Source organism: Falco punctatus (genome assembly GCF_963210335.1).
Source record: "Falco punctatus genome assembly, chromosome: 4".
NCBI lineage: Eukaryota > Metazoa > Chordata > Aves > Falconiformes > Falconidae > Falco > Falco punctatus.
Genome location: NC_137583.1, coordinates 75036297 through 75063792, shown reverse-complemented (window position 1 = coordinate 75063792; position 27496 = coordinate 75036297). Strand labels below are relative to the sequence as shown.

The 27496-nt window shown below is 39.2% G+C and overlaps 2 long non-coding RNA genes across 2 annotated transcripts in view; one reads left to right on the top strand and one right to left on the bottom strand.

Annotated features, from left to right (window-relative positions):
- The window catches only part of LOC308063085, a 384803-nt gene that overhangs the window by 13636 nt on the left and 343671 nt on the right, over nt 1-27496 (top strand). The gene's annotated exons all lie outside the window — the stretch shown is intronic.
- The window catches only part of LOC308063084, a 73589-nt gene that overhangs the window by 7165 nt on the left and 38928 nt on the right, over nt 1-27496 (bottom strand). The window contains exon 2 of the long non-coding RNA XR_013927842.1: nt 1-27496. This exon is cut by the window's left edge and continues 7165 nt beyond it; it is cut by the window's right edge and continues 23471 nt beyond it. This is a non-coding gene — a long non-coding RNA (uncharacterized lncRNA).

Genomic DNA, 27496 nt, shown 5'->3' with positions numbered 1-27496 from the left:
GAAAAAAATTATTATTTTTTTAAATGAAATTACATTTTTCATATTCTTGACAAACTGAACTTTTCAGTTTACAGGGATACTTTTATGATGGTTTAGTGCATTGGCTCCTTTTTTTATGAAGCAGTGCAATACATTGCTTTCTGGTGACTTTCACAGAGGGAGAAAATAACTTATTATTGGTTCAGGTAGCTGAGTTCTCTTGAAGTAGTAGAGGTTGCCACAAAAACACTGGGCTCCAGCTCCTCAACGAATATTGGGTGGGTGAGTTTTTTCACTATCAGGTTTGTTTGCAACATGTGGATTTTGATAGGCCTCAGATTACTGACATATTTTGAGGAAGTAATTTGTTCCCCTAAACTCATTTCTACCAGTCCCTACAACAAATAGATAAAATGAGTCCAGTGTCCTTGGATTAATTTTCTGACATCTGCAGAGTAATGATTTAAGGCAGAATTTTAACATTCTGAGCTTCTCTGCAGCCTTCCTGACTTGAATTACTTCCCTTGAAATTTCAAAAAATCCATGCTTATGTTTCCTTGTTGTTACTGAAACAATAAAACTAATACTTCATGGACTTCTTCCACGAAATGACAGAGGTTTTTGTGGCCTGGTGGTATTTGTTTTAGTTTTTTTTTTTCCTCTTCTCTAGGGTGTTTATCATTAAAAAAAACCTTTTTATATTCCCAAAACTTAGTTACAATTAATTTCAGATGCAATAGTAAGCGTTCAGCATTTCCAGAAATCAGATTGCAAGTGTCTAAAAAATAAGCCTTAAGATCTAAGGAAGACAGTGGTCAACCAGACATATTTATGATAAATGATCTACTTGGCATCTGTAGTAGGCACCTGGGTAGAATGGAGTTCTCTAGGACACAATTTTACTCCCTTGATCAGTTTTTACATTTCATTCAATAAATCTTCCATGTCCTGCAATACATGGCAAGTATCCTGGAAACAAAAAACTATTATACAACATGAATTATTCTTGTTGCCTACAGGGAATCCTTTGGAAAAATAGTATAGGAGTTTATATTGTGGCTACTGGGGGCAAATGAGAGTCTTGCCTTGACTCTGGAACTTCTTAATGGAGAGTTTTTATTAGATTTCCTTGGCTGTACATCTTGGAGCCTTTGTGAAATAAACCTCCTGTATTCTTTGCTAAAATGCATGGCAGGGAAAGAGATGTGTTAATAAGGTGGAATCTGGAGAAGGAGATACCTACTCTCGGTAAGACTGAGCATTTTTTTTTTTTGGGGGGGGGGAGGGAGAGGCCTAGAATATGAAAATTTGGATGAATTTTTGCATGAAAAGAAAAATGCATGTCCATGATGCAAAGAACAGCTTTTTCTTCACTGTTTTTCAAGTATCTTCTCCATAGATTGAAGACTCTAATATTTCTCAGTAGAATGGTTGCTAACATGAAGTGTTTTTGTTCTCTGGAAAAGCTGAGTCATTTTAAACCAAAATAAAAATGATGAAAGGGCTGGGAGGCTCTGAAATGAATGGTTACCATTAGTGAAATTATAAGAAACCAAATATCTGGTCCACAGTCAATCAGCTTTAAATGGAGGCAGCATTATCACTGAAATATGTTATATGAATAGGAAAAGTATTACAGCAGTTGATGTAAATATTTCCAAATAAGACCTCATGCTTATCAGAAATGGACTTTTTTTACAACGGCTATAGCAGTCCTAGATATTTAGAGTGAAAACTCCTCCTAGAGAGCTTCTCATATTTGCCCCATCTGTGTTAGAGGGGGAAAATCCAAATCAAATAACAGTGTAAGAAAGACCTGGACTAGCACTGGTAAGGGTGAAAGCGAAACTTCAGTCCTGCAAATATGTAGGCACATTTAACTTTAAGCTCACATGCAGTTCCGTTTATTTATCTGAGCAAAATTGTAATTGTTCACAGAATCAAGACATAAATCTGCAAAATAAATTTTATTTCTGTGTGACCAAGGTTCCATAGGAACTCATGAGTGTTGGTTATGTTATGAGAGAGTCAAGAGAGGCTGAAGAGTTTTCCCTTCATGTGAATTCTTATTTTTTAAAATCAGATCGACTCAGTTTATTAGTTTTAGGTATCTGTGCAGTGATAAAGAAATAAGGTACACAGGTAAATAAATACAGCATCTAAACCCAGAAGAGTATTGTTATACTCCTGCTATTGCTTTTTTTCCCCCAGAGCTAAAATATCTTCTGGAAGAAGATGCAATCTGAATAGCAAAGATTTGGAAGGCCTATATGTATATATAGTCTTGGTGCACAGTCATATTGTCGTTGGACATTTGAATGGTCCATTCTCCTAAGCAAAATGCATACTGATTCCCCACATATAGCTCCAGATAGCCATTAACCTCATCTTGAAAACTTAGGTAGCCCAGGGAAAAGTGGATATAACAAGACTTAAGGGGTGGAACTCTGTAAGTACATACGTATGCATACCTGCACACATTAGTACATATATAAAGCTAGGAAACGGCTTCTTTTTTCAACCACAGCAGAGTTATTTGGAAGAGTATTTTAGAGGACTATGAAAAAAAATGTATTGCAAAGTCTGCAGTGAGAAAAGAATAATTCTCTTCCTGATATGTCCTCCTCAGAGTATACGAAGGATTCTTGTTTACCTGTTTGTTTCTAGTCTCACTGTTTTTTCTTTCTTTCTTTATTTTATTTTTGTAATGGAATATGTCTGCCAGGCTTTACCCAGGGGATTGTGTTTCTGAATGTTTTCCATCCTGTCACTGAATGCCTGTCTCTTCAGCAAAGTTTGGCTTTCAAATTTTCTTGTCTGTATGGTAGCAGTTATTCTGCTCATTAAGAATTTCATCTCGAAGGTTGGCTCTCTGTCTGTCTCCGTGTAATTTGATTTAGAAGATGGAATTAAAAATGTGTACAGTTCCACTGTACCTCTCAAACAACCTGGTCTTTGACACAATAAGTAGCGATCACCAGAGTTTTCTTATAGAAATGGATAAAACCAAGCAATCACTGGGAATTTTCAAATGCTGATCAGATAACTCACAATTATAATAGAAGTTTGATTCTTCTAAGCATTTAGGTTGCAGTTACTTTACCATGGTGATTTTCTCTCACAACCCAAATGCAGGAGCTAAGGAGCCCTTCCTATTCATCTTGGGGTGGGGTGGGGGGCTTCTAGGGCCCAAACCCTTTTGGGTAGTTATATAACATTTCTAGGATATTCTACCTCTGGCAGAAATTTTCTAGAAGGATCAACCAGCCTGCTGGTAGCTGACACTATCAACCACAGAGGGTATAAGGCAGGAAGACAGATGGGACTTGGTAGGCATAACCTTTGCTGCAGGCAGGGTAGTCCATGGTAGAAGTCTGTTAATGGTGCAAGAGAAATGACAAATTAAATTGTGTCTCAACAAGAATGTCATTCAGATTGTATTTTTTTCAATGTCAACATAAAGATCCTTCTTACAGTTATTAAGACACTGGTAACATTCTCCATTCCTACCTCAAAAGCGGAGTTTACGTCTGTGGTTAAATGTTAACCAGTTTGATTTTCTGTGAGCGCAGAGCTTCCCTCTACAGTGAATTATGCATCAGTCTGATTTTCTGTGAGCATGCAGCTTCTCTGCCAGGACCTCGGGATTGTAACTCAGCTGATTCCTCCAGGCTTAGTGTTCTTCCACTCACTTCAGAAATGGAAATAATTTCTGTATGTGTTTCTTCCCTTAAAGAGTGACGGAAAGGCAGGTCCTAAGGGGTCTCCTTGCTGGTGATTCTAACCATTTTAGTCTTTCCAGGACCTGTGGCTTGTTAGGAAGCTTTACATTCACTGTTCACATAGGTGCCTAGAATAGCATGCCAGGGTCACCTCCACAGGGGACTGACCGCTACGATACAGGTGTATGGGATTTCCACAGCCATGGAGACTAGTTGGAATACACTTAAGACTCTCACATGGTCTCTCAAGTGTGTATGTGTGGGCAACTGAAAATGTAATCCTCCTAAACCTGCCAGGACTGGATGTGCCTTTGGGATCTCTCTCAACTGGAGTTTCTTAGCTGACTGTCCACATTTTTAGCAGTTTCTGGGATGTTTCAGTGTTACCTGTTGCAGTATGACATGACATCTTTTAGCTACACAGCTCTGAATATGTGAATATGTGTGACTTTAATAGAATGCAGCAGTGCTATGATTGCTGTCATTATTTTACCTTTGAGATGCATTATATCTTCCTGCCCCTTATGATTATGATGTACTGAAGAACTTTGTTTTGGGTTTGGTTTTTTTTTCTTTTCTTTTCATTTTTTTTTCTTCTTGCCTACGCTGATTTCAGAATTAGATTTTTTAAATGCAATATGAAGTCATTTTTGCCTTCATTCAAGTCAAACCCATTTTTACGATACACTTTTTATGTAATTGGTAACAGTTCACCTGTAATGGCTGAGGTTGACATGACCATTTGTTACATGGCAGATAGTCACCTCCCACTGCCTGGTCTGACTGTCTGGTTTATTGTCAAGAAACTGTCCTCCCTTTTTCCATGATCATTTTGTATGGTTCAGAATACTCTCAAATTTCCTGAATATTTTTTTTCTAGCAGTTTGCAATACCCTGCAGTCAAACACTGGTATGTATTATAGCTTTTCAGGCTCCTGTGTTACCTTCCCTAACTGTCCATCAGCATCACTTGCCTTCAGGAATCTTTCAAGTACTGCATCCATCTTCTCTCCACCAGTCTTAAATGATGTAGAGGAGGTGATATGTTGGTCCTCTTACTGAGGTTGCTCTACTACAGCAAAGAACAAACCTAACTGGCAAAAGCTTATTCTAGGAGTTGGTGTTAAGAATATATTTATAAGAAAAATGATCAGAGTAAGGATGAATATTCCTTATGCAAATGGTAATCCTTTGATAATGGACTTAGACGTAGTCAAAGTTCAGTCAGTCGTACTTTACAGAGAAGCAGCAGCTTAGAGACACTCCCTAGATGAGGATTCTGTCAACTATTTTCCTGCGAACACTTTTCTGTGATGAACTACTCTTTCCCAAGGAAAATACTCTAAAGAGAATTTTCATCAAGGAATACCCAACTGTTCTAGTACACAGAGCAATGAAACATGCATGATCAGAGAGAACAAGCATATAGCGGAGAGAGATGTTCTCATTCAATTTCACTAGCACTGTGTGGTATCACCAGATTTCAGTATCTGGGCTGACAAAGATGATTTAGAGTGCAAATAGACTATTAGCATAATTAGATTAGATATACCGTGGTGCAGTTAGAATTACCTCTGTCAGACCGTTCTTCATTAATAGAGCTTGTTCAGAACACACTGTCTTCTTCCCGCTTCTCCTAGACTAATTAGTTACGTGTATGGAAGCTTGGATTGCTTAATTATTTCCATTGTTCACCGTTAACATCTTGCTGAACTGGGTCATACTGTCCCTCAGAAGGAAGCTGTGGAATTGACCTGGGTCCAGGAGAGATAGAGTCCAGAGAGCCACCAGGCTGAAATGACAGCAAGGGTAGAGAAGAACATGGAACAGAGCAAACACAAATGAAAGGAGTTGATAGATTTATTGTGAGAGAAGGAAGGTATCAACCGAACTGCTGCTTGGAGACAGATCTTGCTGCTTACAAACAGAACTGAGAAATGGATCTGAGATAAAGGAGGAAAGTTACTGGGGTTGGAAGGAAAAAAAAGATGAGGGACAAGAGAGGAGTCCTTTTGTGATTTTTTTAATTTCTTTTTAATAACAAAGTGTCATGCTCTTGTAGTAATCTTCTGATGTGACAATTCAAAGATATCCACAGGCTTTGGCTTTCTAAGGCTTTAAATTAAAGCTGATCATGTAATAGACTTACTGCTTTGGTTAAAAAAAAAAGAAAAAAGAAAAAAGAAAAAAGATTAAGTAAATTTGAAGTCTGTTTTGCGAAAGAACCTCAAACAAATGTATCTTGGGAGATGTCAGTTGAAATGTTTGTTAACCTTCCCTTTAGAAAAGGCAACTTTGGAATGAAAAATGCCATTTCAAAATAAAAATAAAAGTTGACATTAAATGAAATGTCAAAACAGAATGAGTCAACATTTCAAAAATATCTCCTTTTCTCAACAGTCATCAACTGAAGCTATTTTCCAAATGTGGAATAAAGGCAATTTCCAGCTCCTTCCATCCAGGCTGACGTCATGCTGCATTTATTTTATGACCTAGTATTTGCCAACAATTTTGGCCAGTACTAGTCTTGTTTTTCTGTGAGTAAGGCTTAGGAAATCAGTTCTCCCAGTGCTTAGATGTAGTTCTACCTCCAGCAGAAACCACTTGCTCGTGCATGCTGACAGAACAGAAAACAGTGCATGGCGAAACACAGTACCTTCAGTCAAAAATGCAGCTGTCTAGTTAAGATGAATCCGTTGGAAAGTGATTGTGTTTCAGTATCACCAGAACGTATAATTTTTAGCCTTAGCAAAAAATATTACATGCATTTTTTTCTGTTTAGCTGTGGTGAAAATGCTAGCATCACCTTTCATCTTAATGATTAATTGCTTAGCTATGCACTGCTATCCCTTCTAATCTCCTCCCTGGTCTTTCCAGTAAACAAAAGAGTTGGTAGTTTCTTGTGGGATTAAAAGAAAAAGAACAGTCTGGCAATACCCTACTTGTAGTACCTGCTTCCTCGATTAAAAAAACCCAGACAAAAAGCTGACTATGCTACCTTCCAATGTCTCATATACACCCTTAAAGGCGGAATCATTAATTTCTTCAGTTTCCTTCTGTTGTGTCAGACTTTTTGTCATAAATGAACTTGCATGAACACTTGATAATCTGGTCTGGAAAAAAAATCTTAACTTCTTGGGAACTATCAGAAAAATCAGGACACGTGCAGGTTATTTCCCCACTCAGAATTTCACTGGTTTAAGAATCTCCTTTTGGACTTAATGTGTCATTCAGAGAAATTTGGTCTTTGACTAATCCTGACAGTTGCATTGACAGAAAGGAAATAATAATGATTTTCAGCGAATTTAAAAATAGAAGTAATTTTCCTGTGGTATGCTGAACAAGAGGATAGTCTGTTCTTTTGTATTCTGCATTCAATATATCTCTCAATTCTGTGTAATAAATTGATAAAAATTATGTATTATTGTAATATCAAAAGATGGATTCATACAGAACTTAGAGTGCAAAGAGGGACACTTAAATATTCACCAAGCAGTTTTATTCAAGGTATGATTGCTCAAGGACTTTGGGCACGGGGATATTCTTTTAACATATGATCATAACTACATTTAGTGCTGGATCAGGAATGACAGTTTGCGATATTGTTCGTACTGATTTTCTGTTCTTCTGTCAATCCACCAGCTGCAGGAGATGATGTTCTTACTTTCTAAACCTGGCATTTCAGCCCTAATTAGGAGTGTTTGTGCTGTTTGTTCAGAGCCCTTCTACAGGCAACTTGTGTGAAGCTTTTGCAGTCCTCTGCTTTGAATATTTTACTGGGTTGGTGGTTTCATTGCCAGACTTTGAGTGCAAACTGGGGAGTTAAAGTGTTAAGCTCATTTCCTGTAGTGCTTTCCTCGGTATTTTTTTCCATAGTCTTTTCATTTTATTGGACTTGAATATTGGATGTGCCACACTTGAATAAGTTATTATTAGAGCTACACTATCCAGATGATAAGCAGATATTTTTCATGCAACTTTCAAAATGAGATCCATAAATCAATTTCAAAGTGAGTTTTACAAAGCTGAGATTTGTTTGCAACAGTCACCTCAAACAATAAAACATCTCTTTTATAATATATAGCACATTTAATTCTATATATAATTTATAGGTGTACCAGTTGTTTCATTAGATGTCTAACTAGAAAGCAAAGGAATGAGAGGCTGACTACAAGAGAAATCCACCTTATTGAAATGTTATCTCTTCATATTCATGGTTTAACTATCCATTGACTAAAATGCACCATAATTTTTTTTTAAATGCTAGCATACCCTTAAAGCATAAAAGATATATAGTCACTTTTCCAATTTTCTTTATCTTACAGCAGGGACTGTATCATCCCACGTGAGTTGTAGAGCACCCTGTACAATTTATTCCTCATTGCAATAGAAATAAATAAGTAGAAATTTTAGATGCTCCTTGAGCTGATTGTCAGTGACATACCCTTAAAATTACAACTGTCTGTAAATGAGGTTTTGGGTAGTTCTCTGTAAAATACTACCATTCATATGTGAAATTGTAGTCTCAATGAAGACAGTGAAAGATTTAGAACTGGTTCATGATTTTATCTGAGAAACGTGTTTGTAACCTGCTACTTCTGCCCTAACCCTGTAGTCAGTCAGAACGATGAAACCTTATGGAAGAATTTGTATTTTTTGAGCAACTTAATACTTGTATACCTTTCTGTATTTATAGTGCAGGTATGCGAATGTCGTTGTTTAACCCCCACCAGCAACCAAGCCCCACAGAGCTGCTTGTTTACTCCCCTCCTGGTGGGATGGAGGAGAGAACTGGAAAAGTGAGCAAACTCGTGAGTTGAAATAAAGATGGTTTAATAGGTCGAGGAAAAGCCATGCACACGAGCAAAGCAGAATAAAGAATTCATTCACCACTTCCCATTGGCAGGCAGGGCTTCAGCCATCTCCAGGAAAGTCAGGTTCCATCATCCTAACTTGGGAAGACAAATGCTATCACTTCAAAATCCCCCCTTCCTTCTTCTTCCCCCAGCTTCACATGCCGAGCAGACGCCATACGGTATGGGAAACCCCTTTGCTCAGCCGGGGTCACCTGTCCCAGCCGTGTCCCCTCCCAGCCCCTGTGCCCCCCCAGCCCACCCACTGGTGGGGTGGGGTGAGGAGCAGAGAAGCCCCCGGCTCTGTGTGAGTGCTGCTTTGTAGGAACTAGAGCATCCCTGAATTATCAACCCTGCTTCCAGCACAAATCCAAAACATAGCCCCATAGTAGCTACTGTGAAAACAATTAACACTATCCCAGACAAAACCAGCACACTGAACTGTTCCTCAGAAAGGTGTTGCCTACTTCAAAGTTTTTGATGATTTCCTTCTAGAAAGAAATAATTTTTCTGGACAGTGTCTTGCCAGAAGTTACTTTTTTTTTTTTTCTTTTTTTTTTCTGAAAAGTATTTTTTTAAAAGTACTTTTCCTTTGAACATGGTTGTTAAATTCCTGTGTTAACCTTGTAATTACTTAAAAAAACCCCAAGAACCTTTAATTCCTCACTTTAAAGTTTTGAAGGAAAATTTTATAGCATGAGAATAAGTTCTTTGTGTTTGCACACTTGCAGGGCTTTTTTCTGTCATTATTAGTCTTGTCCAACTACATTTCTGTCCTGAAAATTAATAACCCTAAGTGGTTTTCTGAAATCAAATTTACAGTATTACATTTAACAGATTTAGGCTTTACAATGTCAACTGTAAAAGTTCATGCTTAGTAGCACTATACTCCAAATACTTGGTTTTATTTTCAGTATTGGAAGCATGAACACATAGGAATCATGTTAAGAAGCCATTCTGGGACATGCAGGATGCACAAACTTCTAAAAACAAAGCATCCATTATTCTTTGGATGGAAACTTAGCTATCTGTCTAGTGAAGCTATTGTCTTTTGGTGACTTCCAGCAGAGCATCTCCATACAGAATGCGTGCAGCGTGCAGGGTTCTGCATTTGGAAGTGGCAGGAGACAGTCCAAAAAAAGTTTCATTACTCGGTTTCAGGACTAAAGATTCATAGTTGAGGCTCTCTGCAATTCATTTTCTCCCCTTTGGAAATAGCTGACAGTTGTTATCTATTCACTAGCAAATTGTTTTCTGATGATTTTTATATCTCAGCAAGCTTCACTGAGTATAGATTTCGAATGCAGGAGGCAGAAACCCTCTTCTTTTGAAATCTAGAGAACAGTGCTGTAACTACAAATCTTCACTTGTTACAGCAAATCCTTCTTATAGAAATAACCTTCATCAGCACATAACCAAAAAGAGCAAGTTAGGTTCATAGAACAGTATGTGAGAAGTATCTCATTCGTTCTTTTAATGTTAAAGATCCCGAGGCTCACATTCCAGATACTGCTGCCTTTAGAATTGTTAACACCCTGAGACTTCTCAATGATAAGAGATTGTGTCACTCCAGTTTCAGGTACTCAAGAGTAAAATTTCAGATACAAAGAAACAGTGGTAGAGACATACTAACATGAATGTGCAACTTTTAAATGTCTATGCTGTTAAGCAAGAAAAAGTATGGGAAAGAAGATGTTGCATCAGGACAATCATTCTGAACTTAAAAAACGATGAGCATATATTAATATTGAAGAAGCAAAGAAAATATTGAAGCAATGAAGAATATTAATACTGAAGAAATCCTCTTTATTTTGGGTTTGAATGGAATTGCAGAATGGTAAATTAGTCTAGCATCAAGCTGGGTGGTGCAGGGTAAGCAAAGGACAGGCTCACAAAGGTCACAAGGTCAGTCTTGGCTTAAAGTCAAGAATGCCACACCAATTTGATTGGTGTTCCAAGTCAAACTAGTTCTTTGTGCTGCTGCAGGAAAATCTTATCAATAATGCTTTTATACATAACCACCTCAACAAGTCTCCTTGAAAAAAACAATGTTTTTTTTCAGGCAAATTCTCAGGGCCTCTGAGGAATTTAGGAGTACTTAACTCTGCCGAATCATCTTTTGTGTAAGTAAGCTTGTTCACAATGTGTAAAATTAACTTTCCACTGGAATAAGAGACAGAATTACAGTGAAGCAAGCATACAGATTTTATTTCCAAGAACATTGACAGTGTTAACTCATGCTTTGTCCCTACTTTGTTTGCTCTCTAGAACCTCCTGCAACCTCTCTGGCAGCCATGCTGCACTGATAAGCCATACAGATGTGGTTAAGAAAATAGCATTGAGAGCAGTGGAAAGACAAGAAAGTTCTTAGTAGCCCCGTTGACCAGCTTGGTCACCAGCATTAAGCATCCACAGACTTGTCAGTGGTCCCTGCTCATGGAGCCACAAGAGATTGTCTCATTTCCTGACCCCATGTCTGAGCAGTACGTCTAACCATTAGTGTGTCGGGATGGACCATGAATAGACCTTACAGTGTATAGGAGAACAGGAGAAGAGTTGCTCTAGAACTAATATAAAATAAAGAGTTAAATGCTGACACTCTGAACAGCAATTTGTTTAGTAGTATTGCTGAAATTCTGTTTAATCGCTTCAGCATTCGGGGGAGCAAAATATACCTGAAGTACCAAGGTATAGTACAGTGAGCACACTCATTATCGTTGGGCTTTGATACATAGATCAAAGAGTTCTTGTATCTAGAGTTGCAAGCTGCCATTGAAGTCCATACTAAACACCTGCTCGATCATGTGCAACTGATTGTATTACGTGTTTCATGTCTTTGAGGAGTGCATTTAAGGACCAAGCTTGCTCAATGTTTATTGGTAAGATGATATGAAAAATTGCTATAGTATTGAAGTCAGCAACATTAGGACTTTTTAGCAGCATCAAAGAAAAAGCTGTGTTATAAGAACAGAAAATATCTATAGTTTTACACTTCATCCATCCATACAGTAAAATCAAATCTATGTAGTAATATCACATACATTATTCCCTTAAAAGTAGTTTCTTACAATTATTTACCATATATTTCCCAATGTATTTACCCCGTTTGTGGGGAGAGATGCCCTAGGCATCCTTCAAATTAATGAAAAGTTAATGAGCATAAAACGTGTCAATAGTTTGTGCACCGGTGTGTTACAGCATCAGCAGCAGTAATTGGGCTAAGTTCAATTACTGGTCTTTTGGAAGATAAAGATGGCATTTCATTTGAGACTTCAGCTAGTATCTTACTCAGGCCCATGTTTTAGGAAAGAAACAGAGTTAGGTGATATGTTTACTCCACAGGCTTTTCTTTGTTACCACAGAACACCAAGAAAGCCCTCTGGAAAATTAGCCAGAAAACTGTTTGGGTGTTGTTTTTTTTTAAATAGCTAAACAAAACTGATCAAAAATGGCGTGTGGAAAAGCATGCCTTGCTCTCAGTTACTTTAAATGGCCTGTACTAGAGTGTGCATGTGTGACTCGGAGAAAGAAGTTACAACTGTTCCTAAAGCTGTGAATTAGTCTTGGTAGCCAAAGGACCGGTCAGGTGAATGTCAATGCCAACTGGTTAAGCAACTTCTCTCTTTCCTGATCCATACAGCTGCTTCTTTAGCATTTCAAAATTGAGTTTACTCCTAACTTGCCCATATTCTCAGGCTATGCCCAGACCACACTTCGTGCCAGACACTGCCACCTGGCTCAGAACGCTTGTTCCCTTGCATGGGTCATGAAGCCCTGCCATGGTCTGAGGAAACCTGACCTGTCTTTTCCCTCAATTTTTTCTCGTCTATGTTTTATATAACGTTTTAGGAGTTGGGGTTGCTATATTCTGCTAAAACTGCTTAACTACTTAAATACTCAAAGAAATTGAGGTTGACATGGGCGATTAGCATCTTTCTCGCCTTTGAAAGAAAGGCACACCTGTTTTTAAGAGGAGCTTCCGCTTCTGTGGTTCCAATCGAAGGAATGGCTCACCTTGCAAGACCACAAACCCCTCGCTGCTTTTGGAGAACTGCTATCTAAATACCACCCGTGAGCTCAGTCTTTCAGCAGCCGTAGGGTTAAGCCCCTCCCCAGGCAGTTTCTTCCCACACTGTTGTCCCCTTTCACTGGGTTTTGCCATTTTCAGTTGCAAGCACAGCTCAGCATTTCCTGCCTGGTCAGAAGTGCAGCAGCACAGAGTAGCGGCTTTGGGCGATGCTGGGGGCCACGTGTTTTGGTTCAGACCCAATGACCTGCTCCCCTCCCTAGGGACTGCAGGCAGCAGGAGGGCAGAGTGGCTGATAGCCTGGGGTGGCATGTGTGTCAGTCCCTGAGTGCCCTCTGTAATGCTTCAGAACCATCCCTGGGGAATGTCTGCAAAATGATGCCTTCTGCAGTGAACTGTTTTCCTCTTTCGGAAATAACTGAATGCTCCTTTTCCTTTCAGCCTCATGACTCTGGGACTATCATGTGCGAATACTGACACATGGACCAAGACATAGATACCCTTTGCCCTGGCCCAGGGCAAGACTCTCAGGCAACCCTAATAACATGAAGTTGCAAGCATGCAGTTTGCATTACCAGTGGAAATCCTGTTACAGAACTGATTTAAGAAGGGGTTGGTAAATTACTCTGAGGTGCTTAGTGAATTGTGACATATGCTTACCAAGTGACAGGAGAAATAGAAAGCTGATGAGCTGTGCTTAGGCTGAATTTGCTGAGTTTATGCAAAAAAAAAGAAAGAAAAAAAAAAAAGAAATCTCAATCCCATCAGAAACAATTCTGTCAAGTAGCTAAGGCTTCTATTTTATATTTTATTTTTGCATATAATTCTATGAAAACCTCCTACCCTAGCAACAAATGTAACTTCTTAGAATCAGTTATGCCTTTATTTCCACCTATGAACAGCGTAAAAAAAACACAACCACATAGTAATTTCTAGCATGTGTTGCAAGAAAGCGGTGTGGTGTTTACAGCTTGTGCTTTGAAGTCACAAGCAGCAATCATTTATTTGTTGTTCCTTGCTAGACAAGCTCTTTGTTATGAATGCATCAGTCAACATCTGAAAGCTGCCTCGAGCTGGCAGCTTGCAGTGGGTCTCATTCCTGTTAGGTTACCTGGTTTTGATTCTGGAAGAGTGAGAGCATGGCTTATGCTCCATATAGAACATGGTGTGGAGTTTTGCTGTAGGTCTTGTCAGCAGACAGGGGTTATTTCTTTTGTCATGGACCATGTGCCTGGGTTGCAAATGTATAACTTGCGCATAGGAGAGTGCTTTACCTCCATGTCCCAGAAACCTGGTCCCTCTGGTGAGCAGATGTGACCAATCTTCTCTCTCAGTGTGAGCGGAGAGAAGGCTGTAGGGGAAGATGCATGTATGTAACAGGGGAGGAAAATGGCTGGGGAATGCTTTCTCTGATCATAGTCTGCCCAAATCTGGTGTAATATGATCAGCACACGGTAAGTGCTTTTTCCTGTAGTATTGAAAATTTGCAGTTAAAGTATTTTCCCAGTGCTTGAAGTAAGAACAGGTAAAATGCCCCAATGAAGGTGGTTCTACCCAGATAAAGTGTTTTTCTTTCTCTTTTTCCTCTTGCCTGACACTCCTCCTGTCTTCATTCAGCATCTTCTCTTCTCCTACTGCTCTCACAGCTGCTGCATAACATCTGCTTTCTCACCGTTCCTTCCGCATGCCATCAAGTGCTTTAAAAGGCTTCTTGTTACTCCCCAGCAAAAAGTGTATCAGTGCCATCTCCAACTGCCATTCTAATGACTCCAGGTTCTTTCCCTCTCCTTTAAAGGCCTCCAATGCCTGGCCAACATAAAATACAGCAATACATCTACTATCTCCTACTTTCTTCTGTCTCCTGATTTTTATTTAATGTGCAGCCTTAATATTAATAACACGGTTATTTGAAATTTAGTAACCAATTACAGACTATAATACTGTATACGTATACAGAAGAAAGTTCCTGAGTAGATTTTCTGGCATAATGTGAATAGAAATCTAGAGGTTTTCCCCTCACTTCAAGTTTTTCCTTACAATTAAAATATCCTCCTGGGACTGAAGTGTAAAAACAATGCACTTAACCCCCCTAACCATTTATCTCCTGAGAAACTGTGATTTCTGTGGGACAGCAGCCCAGTCACAGATAATCTCACAGTGCTTCCTCAAAATAAAAGCCTTTCCCTTTCTCCCTGATAAATATTTTGTGACAAACCAAAGATTAAGGAAATTGATACACATAGATGGAGCCAACCTGAAGTGTTGGATAAAAATCATTTTGCCATTAGAAGGGAAGAGTATCACCTTCACAATTTTCAGCTGTACCCAGAAGGGCTTGCATGGCTTCTGCAATGCTAGGACTGAGACTTCTAAAGAATAATTAAGTTTCATTCACAGACAGCAGCTTTCTGTTTAACATATTTTGTCCCTCCATATTACAGCCATTTTACTGCCAGTAAGTACAACTCCCTGTATTTAAACAATAGATTAATATATCACGAGATATATTAATGTCAATCATGCATTTCTCCAAGCAGTATAAAATAGATTATTTACTAAAAGTACATGCGCTTATGCAATTATTTTGTTGTGAATGTTCTGTATAAATAACTTGTAGAGTGGCTGTGCATTCACCTTTAAAAATCTGACTTTAGTCTTAGCCCCAGCATCTCTGAAGACTGAACTAATTGATATAGAACTTGACCTGAATAAACATAATAATAATAAACATACATTGATTTTTGCTACTGTTATGGTCAAAGCTACGCTAAAATTTCAGTGCGTGGAGAAGAGAATTAAGATAAAGCAGTTTAAAGCTGATGCTTGAAATTAAAGGAAAAAAGTAAACCAATAAAGACTAGTCTTAGGTACCAGTTTCAGTTTAGCTAGGGTCAGTTCTGATGAAAATTATGGTTTTAATAAACAATCCCAAATGATTTGGCAATCTACTTCCATTCCTGGTGGACAGCTGACTGCTGACTGACACTTCTACTGGCTGTCCCAGACAAGACCAAGGACTGAGTGAGCTCTAGAGGCTGAACTACATCATAATTAGTGATCTCTTTAGTCAGAATCAAGATAAATTTCAGGGTCAGAAGTAAGATAAATTTCAATTTTCCCATTTAAAAGTGCAAACATTTTTTTCCAAATCAGAGTGACTGTTCTAATACCAGCTATTGCCACGATATCTGACAAACCCATTTTTCATCAGAAAGTGTAAGTGTCAATATCCCGAAATGTTTCTTTAGAAGCATCATGGATTCAGTGACCCCCCAACAAATTCAGGACAGGGTCTGGGGATCCAGCTTGCTGTGACTATCCTGTAAAATAAACAGACCTAGGATCCTTTGATGGCATTAAGACAAACTGCTCAGATTATTTACTACCGCATTCTGAACACAGTGTAAATGTTCCCTTAATTGCTAGCACTGAGCCTTTCAGGAACAGTACTTGCCTTGTACTACCTGTGAAAAAATGTTTGGGGAAGTTCCAGTTAGAGTTAAAAACGTGCCATGAGTGACTCTGTTCATCAGTACAAACATTTGGGTTCAGACAGATCTCGCTGGCGCTGCTCCATTCACTGGTATGGACATAGTCTATCTGCTCCTACAAGAAACATGTTGCTGCTCCAGCCCATAGCTGCACCTCCCTAGCTATGTCCTTCAGCTAGAGGGTTCTTACTCTGAACCAGAGGATTTCTTATTCTGGGGCTGATCCCAAAGGGCAATCGATACCTTTCTGTATATGAACCCGTGGCTTCACAACAACAAATGGTATATGCATTGATTTTTACTACCAAAAAGTTGACATAAGCAGACTAAAATAAACTCCTTGGTGATCCTTCTGGTTTGTTGTAGTGCCTACTATTTCCCAGCCTGCCACACAGCAGGTGGGGGTTGCAGCCACTGGTTAGCAGAGAACCTGGTTTCGTTTGCTGTGAATCTTACACAGAAAGATCTTCTATTCTGTTACAGAGAATTAAAGTCAATCCAAGAGTTATGACACCACCTCAAAGTGAAATCTGACATCGTTGACTTTATATATATTTTTATACATATATATATATACATACTTTATATAACTTCATAAACTACTGGAGACAATAGTCTTGGATCTCTTGCATCAAATGAAACAACACTGGCTTCAAAATACAGCAGTGAGTCTTTATTTGTTAAAAAAGAAGCATGGATCAAATAAGACAGATTTTTTTTTTTTTTTTTTTTTTTTTTGCTTTGGCAAAATATCAGGTCTCCTATCTATGGCTGATGAACATTTGCAAAAAGAAACATATAATGGACCATGCAAAAACACAAAATAGAATGGGGAAGTATAACTGGTGCAGGTGATTCACTTCCAAATATCAGTAGATAAACTCATGGAACTTTTATTCCAGTGTATATCTTGGAATACTTAGAAACGATCTGAACAGACAGCTTAAGTGTCACTAATACCATTAGGGTTCTAACAGTTATTAATGCAGCCATTTTAACTTCTAAGTAGCAAGATGCAGTTTTACTTACCAATTTTATTCTTAAAATGTTTTAAGGGGTTGCTGGTGCTAGCCTATGTGAGTTTTAAGTGTGCCTCAGCATTTCTGCAGGTTAATAATGTCCTGAAGGCTACAGGGTTTCCTGTTGGTTACCAAAATTACATATGCATTATTGCAAATGAGTTCTTCCACAAAGGAATTCATAATGAAAACATCAGAGGGAATTAAAGTGCTTCTTATAATACTTTAGCTTGCTCCATTAATCTGAGGGCAAAATGAATTGAGTCATTATGTTCCCAGATGGTATTAGGGACCAAATGGGCAGCCCTGTCCCAGCTTGATATTTTTTTTTTCACTGTAAGTATTTTTTGCGGGGGAAGCAGGTCAAGTCCAGGGGCAGCAAATCCATAGTGGCTAATTGAAGTCCCTGAGTAATGTTTTAATTCAAGTTTTAATCTTTGTGCACAGAGACAGCAGGTCATTGTTAACTTCCAAGAGAAGCAGAAAGATTAAGAATGTACACAGTGCATTACCTTGAGAGGAGAGTGAAGGAGCATAAGTATCTTTTACTGTAGAATCATTTGGCTTTAAAGAGCTGTCTTCTCATATCTATATGCATGACTTCGTTGCAAATTCGTTGATGTCTGAAAGGTGTCTGAAAACCATCAGGCAGCATAATATTTATAATAACAGTGTTATGTTAATTGTGATTGTCAAGGATATGAACAAAGCAGTATCTTTAATTAAGCCAGCTGTTCCACCTGGAAAAACCAGACAAGATTTGAAACCTGAATTAGAAGCAACAAACTGGGAGCTAGTATTTATTAAAGTAGTTAGAAGGTGCAGTTCTGCCACTGTACTGCAATGTTTTATAGAGAGATTTGAGAGCATTTTTATTTATTTGTGATGAAGAAACATGGAGATGTCTTGAGTGTATATTTCTGCAAAAGAAAATTCTCAGTTAGCCTCTTCAAACAGCATATTTGGTTTTAAGAAGACTGCTCCCATACTTAAAACATCTCTTATATATTCATGACTGGGGTGTATTTACACTGGATATTGTAAGCAGATACAGTTCAGCTCTTGCTGTCCTCCAGGTGGATGTGAATTCACTTTATCCCTACTACAAGATGAAAAATCTGTGTTAGATTGACCATAAAATCACAGGTACAAATTGCTCAGGTCGATAATTTCATTTCTCCTAAAGATCACTGTCATCTAAAACTAATTAGACGTGCAGGTTCCCGAGAAATTGTCAATATTCAAAGAAAATGTTGGAGTTCAGAAGGTTATTATATCTAACTATGTTAGATGGCACTGAATCTGGATATGTACCACACTGGAAAGCTGGATTTGGCTATATTGGGGTCTGCACTAGTGTGGGTACACATTATCTCAGTTTGGAGGTGGATGAGCTTGCGTGTGACCACAAGAAACCATAAATATGTATCCAAATTATTTCCTTGCATGTGAAAATGACAGTTCTGAGAAGTGCTGAAGTTGGGCTGGTAGAAATCTATGTGCACGGCAAGACAAAACTGAATCTGTGCTTGTGTTCAACAACAGGGCTCTGCCTGCGCTGCTGAGCTGGATATTGTAAAGCCTTTTAAAATGGAAACCAGTATGAGTAAGGTTGTAACTTCTCCTGCCCTGAAACTTCTAGCTTATTTCTGCACAAAACACTTCCCAAAAAATGGCATAGGCAGAACTACTGTTAAATCTGTGAGATATCTTTCATATAAAAGCATTTATTTTTTCTGGGAATATCCCATTTGTTAGTCAGCATGTTCCTTGGAAATGGTTTGGTTTTGAAAGACTTCCCTAGAAACAGGAACAGAAACCTTTCTGCTCTGTAATTTCTGAGGCTAGAGTGTCCACAGCCACAGAGCAACATGCCAGCTGTCTCATCAGGGATGCCAGGGCTTGCAGGTCCCAAAGCAGGGAGGTCCATTTCCAGTAGAAATCCACTTCTTAGGAGTTTTTTTTTTTTTTTTTTTTTTTTTTTTTTTTTCCCCTCCTCGTTTCTGCATGAGCATACTCAGATCTGAAGAAATGATCCATTTCATTCTGAAATGAAGGAATGGATCTTCTCCATGAAAAAACCTTTTATAGGTTTTTCTTATCTGCAGTATTTTTAATTAAAATTTAATACAATTGAAGTTAAATTTAATTTTTAATCAGCCATTATATATCACTTTGCAAAGGTCTATAATTTCCTGAAAATCTGAAATTTTTATGCCAGGTCTGTTTATAGATTCTAGTTACTGACATAATGAATACAAAATCTTCAAAAAAGGTAAGCTAACTACTCAGTCATGACAAAAAATTGAAAATAAGGTATTTAAAGGAATAAATAAAATGAGCTACCTTTTAAAATTGTGTTCAGATTGAAAGACATGAGACTAGAAAATTTACCATTTTCATTCTGATTTAATGATTATATTCTCTTTAAATCACAAATTCGAGCAATTTGGACTTTAAGGAAAACCATAAATATCATGACAAGCACTGCCTGCAAAAACCTTAACAGCTGATTTTAAAAAATCAGTCATTCTTATGGAGATAATACTTTTTTCAATATAACTGTTCAACAAAAAAAAAAGATTTGCAAAAGTGGAATCTAACTTCATGGAAAGTTCTGTAATTTCAAATAAGAAAACAGAAAAAAGACACTTTGGAAGTTTCCTTCACAATGAAAGGTTAGAAACCCAGTTTTAGGCCTTTTTTTTTCTTAATAGTTTATGTAAGTCTAATTTTTTTTTGCATCACAATGCATACATTTTTTTCAGCCAACAATTTGAAAGTGAACACACTAGTGTAAAAACGTAAAGCATATACTCTCTCTCAGTATGCTCTTAAATTCCTTTTTAATTGCGAATGTAGGCATGTAGCCACAGAAACCTAATGAATTTGCTGATGCAGCATTTTGACAGAAAAAAATAATTCCATCTAAAAATATTAATATTTTAAAATTGAAATGCAAGAAAGAAGTGAAAAGACAACTTGTGACATTTGAAGGCACAGACCTCAAGTGACATCCCTCATTGCATACATAAGTGCTAGTTATATACAGTTGCTTGCCCACCCAGGCTCTGCCCTAAGAGATGCTACGTGCAGTAGAGCACCTTTGCGGTCAGTTCACACTCCACCAAGCTCTTTACTCCCTCCACACTCACCTGAGGAGGCCTCTTCTTCCCCGTTACTTAAGACGTGGGAGGCTTTGGGCTTGCCCCACGTTGCAGGCAGGTGAGCTCAGAGAGCCCCATTTAGTACTGGTTGCTGCCTCACTACATTTTAAGGCATAATCACTCTGCAACCTGGCACCCAGACAGCGAACAAATCCTTTTCTCAGAAAGGGCCCTTACAACAACTTACTTATTTTTAGCCAGTGAGTTACAAGACAGCTTTATGTGTATAACTTATCTCTTCCCTGTAATAAAATTGGGGTGTATCGGGATTGCGTGGCAAGGTTTTGGTAGTAGGGCAGGGGAACTACAGTAATGGCTTCTGTGAGAAGCTGCTAGAAGCTTCTGCCATGTTCTATAGGGCCAATGCCAGCTGGCTCCAAGATGGACCTGCTGCTGGCCAAAGCTGAGCCCATGAGCGATCATGGTAGCACCTCAGGGATGACACATTTAAGAAGGTGGAAAAAAGCCTCTGTAATTGCAGCTGGAGAGAGGAATGAGAATATGTGAGAGCAACAGCTCTGCAGACACCAGGTCAGTGCAGAAGGAGGCAGGAGGAGCTCCAGGCACCAGAGCAGATTGCCCAGCAGCCCCTGGTGAAGCGCATGGTGAGGTAGGCTGTGCCCTGTAGCCTGTGGAGGTTCATGGTGGAGCAGATCTCCATCTGCAGCATGTGGAGTTTAGTGATGGAGCAGATTTCCACCTGCAGCCCAGGCAGGACCCCAGGCTGGAGCAGTGGGTGCCTGAAGGAGGCTGTGACCTCATGGGAAGCCTGAGGTAGAGTAGGCTTCTGGCAGGACCTGTGGAGAGGACCCCACGTTGGAGCAGGTTTGCTGGTAGGACTAATGACCCCATGGGGGATTCATGCTGGTGCAGTCTGCTCCTGAAGGACTGCAGCCTGTGGGAGGGACCCACGCTGGAGTAGTTTGTGAAGAACTGCAGCCCATGCGAAGGACTCATGTTGGGGAAGTTCATGGAGGGCTGTCTCCCATGGGAGGGGCCCCATGCTGGAGCAGAGGAAGAGTGAGGACCCTTCCCCTGAGGAGAAAGGAGTGGCAGAGACAACAGGTGAAGAATTGACTGCAGCCCCCATTCCTTGTCCCCCTGGGTTGCTTGAGGGGAGGAGGTAGAGAAAATCAGGAGTGAAGTGAAGCCTGGGAGGATATGAGGGAGGGGGGGAAGGTGTTTTTAAATTTTAGTTTTATTTCTCATTACCCTGCTCTGATTTGACTGGCAATAAAATAAGTTAATGTCCCCAAGTCAAGTCTGTTTAGCCCATGACAGTAATTGGTGAATAATCTCTCCCTGTCCTTATCCTGACCCGTGAGCCTTTTGTTATGTTTTTCTCTCCCCTGTCCAGCTGAGCAGGGGAGTAAGAGTGGCTTTGGTGGGCACCCGGCATCCAGCCAGGGTCAATCCACCACATAGCATCAGGTTCATCTATGCTGTCTAGCAGATGTCCAGGGTGGAAGATAAACTTAGTCGTGAAACAGATCTTGAAAAGACTGGCGTGTGCACCACCTGGGCTCTGCTGCTTTCCTCTCAGCAGAGCAAGATCCTGCGCAGTGAGACAGTTGAAAAGCTGTAGCTCTGCCCTCCCAGCCTGCACGCCCCATAGGGTCTGGGACAAATCACATCCTTAAAGGGTGGGATTGCAGTAGGGTGTGAACTCTGCAAACCCTGTTAATGTGGAGGTGCACTTTTCCACTCCCGAGATGACATATTTCCACAAGAGCACTTTGTTGGATGAGATGTAAATAAGGCAGCTGAGCTCCTGCAATGCACGGCACCTCCTTGACAAAGGAACTCTTTGGACATACAGACAGTCTTGTGTGGTGGAGATTCAGAAAACTAAGAAAATCTTGTACTTCTTTATCTGGATTTTTTTTTTTTTGACTGACTGGTTTAAGCTAAAGAAAAACTCAGAGCATGACTGTAATCAAGACAACCTTGAGAGTAAAGCAAGAAAAGCTTAGTCTTCCCCCTTCAGATCTCTTAGTGCTTTGTACATATTGCTTTCAGTAATAACAAAATTTTTTTCTGAGTGACACAGAATGCTGATGAGAATGATGAGCTACCCTGTACACTTTTAGCATAATCATGTAATAAATTAAAAGAGAAAGACTAGAAGGAAATTATTTTTCCTGTTTAAAAAACCCACACTGGTATCTCAGAACCAGTTATAAATGGGATTGGCTTTGGATCAGAGACCAAAAGCAGAGTGACAAGACCACCCTCATCAGTTTCTGGTTTGAGTCTTCTCAATGGAAAATAGGACAGGTTCTTACCATTGCCATGAATATATACCCCCATCTTGGTTATTTTATCTCATTTGGTACTTTTATCCAGAGCCACAACCTCTCCTTTTTCCTAATTTTCTTTGCCTTCTGTTTTCTTCTTGCTTTCTTCTTGTGCTGGTTTTGTTTCCACCTGCTCATTTATCTTTCTCTGTCTTTCCCATTCTTCCTCCTTCATTTTTCTTTCCCCACATCTCACTCTTACTGTATCTCCTTTCTTTTTTCTTTTTCCTCTGATTGACCACTAAAATCCCCAAATCAACCTCTGCTCCTGCTGCTTGGTTGCTCCTCCTTGCAGCCACTGGCACTAGTTCTGCAGTTTGCTGTGCTTTGTGTCTACACAGCTAAAGAAAGCAGAAAACAAGGCTTTGAAAACCCCATAGCAGTAAACAGTGTGATCCCAGGGATTGTGTTTGGATTGTTTGCTCTAAAATCAGTGCTGGAGAGCAATATAAGTAATTCGTACCTTCTACTTGCCAGACCTTGGCTTCATCCCCAGACAGGAGAAGGACACGGGAGCTGGCTCAGATTTGCAATGTACTTCCTGCCTCAGTATTATGTTACCATTTTTACTGACTGTATTGGGAGACAAAGATTGGGAGTGTGTTGTCTGAAGCATTAGCTGATCTTAGACATCAAAGGTGGTACCTAGGTCCATCTCAGACACCAGAAGGGATAGACTGAATGCAGCCCTGGGACCGGGAGAGGCCTCCAGCAGTGCTTCTGTGTTTCTCCAGGATTTTCTTACAAAGCTATGACATTCCCAAATGCTTCATTGAGGGTGTATGGGAGATGACCAAGGAAAGTAGCCTTCAAGTATAAAACAATGAACTATAATTCTTATTTGCATCTGTTGATTAAAACCAGTGAACAGTGTTCATTCCAGGATTTCAGGATTCAGAAGGAATCCTTTTCCATCTTTCCAAAAAGGGAAGATTTTTAATTTCCTTATGAAATACTGAGAAGGTTCTCTGAAAGTCTGGTGCCGTGGATTCCCAGGCACTGTCAGCTACCTTTGAACTCCCACAGAAGTGAGCTTTACTGGCAGTGCTCGGGGAGGTGCAGACAGGCTGGAAGAGAACATGCCACATGCTCTTTCACAGCTTGCTTTCAGTTGCTGATGGCTCTTGTTCCTTCCCATCCCCCATTTCTATGCCCGTAACAAGTCTGTGCCATTTCATTTACCCTTTTTAACTGAATATGCCTCATTAAACGTGTTTCTATTTTTTAATGAATTTCATATGCTTTTCAGTCATACACAAAAGCCTCATTTTGGAACTCTTGCTTTTCACCTGTTATCTCTTTATGTCAGTCAGGCAGAAACTTTGAAGACACAGTTACAAATCTGTGACCAAGCACCTGGATAGCTGTCAAGAACAGAACAGGTCGTGTTTGCCAGCTTGGGCATTGCCAGCTGTACTGCTGAACATCCACAAAACCCAACCCAAGTCAAACAAAGCCAACATCCCCCAAGCATTCACTTCCTCTTTTGAGTCCTCTGGTGCTTGGACAAGGAAGTGATCAAGACTTCTCTTTAAATTCTCAGAGGAAAAATAAAAAAAAAAATTCCGGGTCACACTTAGAGCGGACAGTTACTCCACAAAATAGTCGTCAAATTGTTGGGAGGTCTAAAAGTGTAGCTGAGATCTAGAAGTGGAGCTGACAAGAGGCAGTGACAAGGTAGCCAGCTGCAATAAACTGGAAGGAACTGGAGTTTATTATGACTATAATTCTGTGCTAGTGAGATGAAAATTCTAGGAGGGTTTCAAAGTTTTGATCCACCCCCCCCCCCCCCCCCCCCCCCCCCGGAATTTTAAACAAAATAATAGTTATCCTGAAACAACCCTGGAAAAATAAAATGAATCTTGGTTATTTTCCCTTTAGGCTAGTGCTATTGTTGCTAAGCTGTCCATTGGCGCCATGGTATGTAACATCTCAGTCATCAGCAATCTGGCAGGTATTTTGTTCCTTATATTGATCCAACAACTATATGCCAGGCTGTTTGCACCATCTGTCACACCAGAGTCAGCAGGGGGGACAAAAGGTGGACAGCTGGTACTATTAGTTTGCAATACCATTTTAAGGGAGAAATATCCGAACCTGTGTCAAAAGGCATAGAAAAAGAAGAGCCTCAGTGGTGAAAACACTAAAGCAAATATGTTTCAGACACAGTAGCTCATCTTTGCTATCAGACTCTCTATCGTTGTTAGAAACACACTTCTAAGGATGAAAAAGGTCATGGGGTGCCTAAACTGAACATAATCAGTCTTCATTATGCACACTTTCAGTTTTCCAAGGAAAGCGAAGTTGCCTAAAATGACTGGTGATAAAAAGCCAATCTGTAATGAATCCCTCAGCTGCAGAGAACTGGAATAAAACTGCAGTGGAGAGAATTTCTGGATTGATTTTTGCCGTAGAATCATAGTTACCAGGGAAGCATTCATCAAACGCTGGCCGGAAGCTGACCTCCATTACTCTGCTCCTCCTTGCAGGTTTGTCTTTGCTAAAAAGCTATTTCACAGTCTTATGAATACGTTGGCAAAGAGAGATTTTTCACATGTCCAGAGGCAAGTCAACCAATATTCAACTACACAGTGCGTCAGCCAGGCCATCAGGCAGTGTTTCAACTAGTCAAATCTGCAAATCAACCAAGAGAGACATTAGGAAATGCATAGAACTATACATTTAAGGGTTTGGTAAAGAGTGTACTGCAGCAATGTGATTCAGGAGTTACTGCACCATTTTGAAATTTACAGCCAGTCTATACCTTCTGGATTAAAAGTGGTGCCAACATAACATATGTAGCTGAGGATTGTGCTTATATTCCTGTACTTGTTTTGCAAAGTATTGCAATTTGGTTTTGACAGACTTGAATGATAACTGCAGCACTGAAAATAGAGTCATGGCTCATCAGAAGATAGTCACTTTGCATATTTCACTGAGGACAGTGTAATGCAAAGTGAAGACCAGAAAGAAAACAACTTGTTAAAGATCAGCTGAAGCCAAACAGTCTGCTTCTGGCATTTAAAGATGGAGGTTTTGCACGTTCTAAAATGTTTGAAAGCTTCTTCTAAAACCTTTACAAAATAACAATGACAAAGTAACTGAGCACACCATACTGAAATTTAGCCTCAACTGTTGCAACTAAAGTAGGGAAAAATGTAATGCAATTTTTTTTATTGCTATTGTGTACAACAATATCGGAGTCATGGAAGTTGAGCTGTGATTAATCTCATGTGCAACCTGTCTGTTATCTCTCTGCAGTAGCCATGGCCAGAGTTAGGTTCGGCTCAAACCTTCTTTTCCCTAAATTAAAGTACAATAGGCAAGTCTTCAGAAAACATTCTCATTATGATCAGCCTTCGTTCAAAACTACTTAATGACAACTCTCACAGAAAGATCTCTTATCATATAGACATATTATCCAAACCTAAGTAATTGTTAAAAATAAGAAGAGAAAGAATGAGATCCTGTGAAATGGATGCTGTGATACTGGGAAGTATCGTCAACCTTCACGTATCTCCTCATTAAACAGGACATGCTAAATAATGCATGGTTGTGCCTATGCCAATTTTCTCTGTAAAAGAAAGAAATGGAAGAAAGAATGAAGAGTACTGCAATCCTTTTCTGTTGCAAGTCGAACAACTTTGTCATCCCTATTCTAGACATTACTGGTTTTGAGTGACACCTCATTACTGTCACCTTCGCTGATGTCTGCACTCTTACGGAGATGCCCTAGGCCTGCTAACCACACCAGAAGCAAGTGATGAGACCAGGGCCTATGCAACCATATACTGTAAAACAACAACGATGTTGTACATAATTTCATTAATCGTGGATTTAATTCTGAGGGTTACACGCAAATACCAACCTTGACCTCCTGTTTCAGGTTTGGCCTTGGAAAATGGTTATGGCATTCAGGACTTTATTTGTAAAGTAAGAAGTGGACACAAGACTATTTTCCACTATTTGCAGCAAGATCTTTCATAGTACTTATGAACTTTGAAAAAATGTGGGTTCTGAAGTTGAATCACATCTTCTTTACTGCCTACCTTTCTATTTACCAGAGAATCAATTTTTTCTTGTCAAGTGACACTGTTGTTGAAAGACACTCAACAACTTTGTCCCTCAACAGAATTTGAGATTTCTCTTTGTGTTCTAAGGGGCAAGGATCTGCCTTCTACATGTTCCTGGGTTGGAAAGAAGTAAGTTTCTTGTGAGGCAAAGTTTGTTTTGTGTTGCTGCAGGAACCAAAGCAGCTTTCTTCTGGGACACTCTTTGGAAAGCATCACTTTCAGATCTTCTTTTCCTTTTGCCCTTGGGCATTGTTGCTAAGACTAATACATCATAAATGGAGATGCTGTGCAAAAGAAAAGATAAATCCTGTCTCAAATTTTGTGCATTATATTACAATGAAAATATTATTGGCAAGTATTATTGCACTCTCATGAGTGTATTTTGCCTAATAATCTTATTCCATATTGTATCAACATTCAGATGAATCCATCATCTGAAGTAATACCTGCTTTCTTCATTCTGAGTCTCAGAATACATGAACATTTTTTATCATTGTCAATAGGAAAATTACTTATGTCACCCTTGATATTGAAATGAATCTCAATTATGTTGACCTTGATATCCAAATGAACCGTCTAATACTAAGATTACACAGATTCCAGTCTTTTTTATATTACCAAAAGTAGTCTATTATTTTTTATAGATGAGTTATTAAAAGAAGTCAGGTGGAGAACTGGGAAAACTTTTGGGTAAATTAAATAGAAGTTTTCATTAGTAACTTATTTAATATAGGAAGAAAATAATGACTAACAATTGTCAGGAAATGGAGAATGACTTGGGTCAAGCTCTTCACAAATTATCTTTCTTCCCCAATAGAAATGAATGTGAAACTAAGTGAGTGCATAGACTGTAGTTTCAGGGGACAGT